The following is a 2,139-nucleotide window of genomic DNA, read 5'->3' on the forward strand; positions in this document are numbered from 1 at the left end:
GGGGGGGCGGCAGGCTTGGAGTCAACGACGGGGTGGGCGCGAGGTGGAGCCTCGGCCGGCGCCTGCAACAAGAACGCTGGAGAAGTTGCAGAATGTGGCGGACAGAGCGAAAGGGTTGGTGACACGAAGAGGTGGGGGCGAGAGGCAATGCAGCTTGATTCGGACTTGAGGTCTTGAGAGCTTGCGGTGCTTGCGCGTGGGCAGGAGGGTGAGAGCTTGAGGCCGACGAGGTGTAGATAAGGGGCGTGACGCTGACCTGTGGAGAGAGGGCTGTGGGGAGAGAGCCTGGAAGAGATTGACCCGGCGGCCGTGCTCAGACCCGCGGCGGGTGGCGGCCCGATCGCAGGCCCAAGCTCGGTACCCGGGTTTATTAGTGCGCATTAGAGCTGCATGCATGGGAGGGAATAAAAATTTGAAATAAAGAAAGGGCTGTAACACTAAGATAAAAGCGGCGGAGACCAAGGGACAAAGCAGGCAGGGGAATAGGAACTGGGGATGGGGGAGATTTTATGGGTGGGAGCGGGACCGAGCCGGCGGCGACCCCCCTCCCCCCCTCCCCTCCCCGGGTCCGCCGCGCCGAGGGCCTGGACCGGGGGAGGGGCGGAGGGGCGGGCAGAGCGGAGCAGGTTAGGGTTGGCAGGGGTGAAAGGGAAGAGAGAGGCCTCACGCACACGTCAAGTCAAGTCAAACCAGGTACTCCTTGTGGTCCAGGCGGCGCGGAGACGGTCCAGCTGCGGGCGGTCTCCGACCTCGGCCAGCACATGTGTTGGGGGCGGGGCGGACCGCCCGGCTCGGGCCCGGGCGGCCGGCAGGGGCGGGCCTGGCGGGGGTCCGGCGGGGCGGGGGGACGACACATCCTCTCCTTGGCGACACTCACTTGCACTTTCACTGACACTCTCACTACACTGCACTACACTGAGGGTTGCTCCCTGAGCAGCCCAGCTAGTCCAGTCAACGAAGGCAAAAACCCGTATGAACCCAAAACAAATTGAACCAAAACGTTTTTTTGCAGAATCCGGTAGAATGGCTCCGTATGAACACGGTAAATTTTAGTTTACCGCGAAATTCGATCGGGAACCCCCTTTTTTTGAACACGAAGGGCGTAAGTGCAGTTCTCCGGTTTTCCGCTGATATCGCAGGTTGTTTTTGGCTTAGAGAGCTGGGAGAGGGCTTGAAACGTTCGGGAGAGACTACTGAACAAAATGTATACCCGCCCTTATTGATAAGTTTTCAAACAGCTACACTGTTAACGTTTTTTCAAAATGTCTGAAAAAAGTTGTGTAAAATCAATTTTTTTTTCTCTGTGATCCCGCAAGAAATGTGGAAAATGGTTCGACTAAATGTTGTAGCCTGGTCTTTTAGCTTTCAAATACCGTGTCGATCATCTTTCTGCCTCTATTAGTCTCCGAACAGCGCGACCTAGAGTGCGCGCCGGGCGAAACGGCCCGCGCGGCCCCATAAGAAATGCATGGGCCCGGCGGACCGGCCGCCGGACGAAAAATGAAGGTGAAAAGTGAAAGGTGTCCGATTGCGCTGAAATTTACACCGCTTAGTAGTACCATAGAGGCGCACGTTATACATTTTTCTCAACTCCCTGCGAATTTTTTTGTACGAGTTATGGACAAAAAACCGGTTTTGCGACTTACGACTGTTCAAAGTGCCTCAACTTTGGTTCAAATTTGGCAAACAAAAATTTCACCCCCCCTACCCCCTATCCGAAAGTGTACCACTCAACACAAAAGTGTTCGTTTCGAATTTTCTCCCAAAACCACCGCTCTGAATTTTTTTTCCCTTGATTTCCAGAGTAGATCAGCTTTGTGCTTTTTCAATTAAATGGTCGTGTGAGGAGCAGCCGCCGAGCAGCAAAGATAGTAACTACACCAAAAACTTCTTCAAAACCTCACCTATCCGTCGCTGTTCCCGGCTCCGCTGTCGGTTGAACGGTTGCCGAGCAGCAGCGTTAAATGTTAGGGCGTGCAGCGCGCCGCGGTGCCGGGTTCCTACGCTTTGCTGCCGGGCTGGAGCGGCTCGCCGCGCGGCTCCGACGGCCGGGCAGGCGCATCTGTCTCTCTCGCACTCACTGGCGCAGCATAGGAACTCGGCACCGCGGCACGCTGCACGCCCTAACATTTAACGCTG

This window comes from Frankliniella occidentalis, unplaced genomic scaffold (assembly GCF_000697945.3).
Source record: "Frankliniella occidentalis isolate FOCC.00 unplaced genomic scaffold, Focc_3.1 Scaffold499, whole genome shotgun sequence".
Classification (NCBI taxonomy): domain Eukaryota; kingdom Metazoa; phylum Arthropoda; class Insecta; order Thysanoptera; family Thripidae; genus Frankliniella; species Frankliniella occidentalis.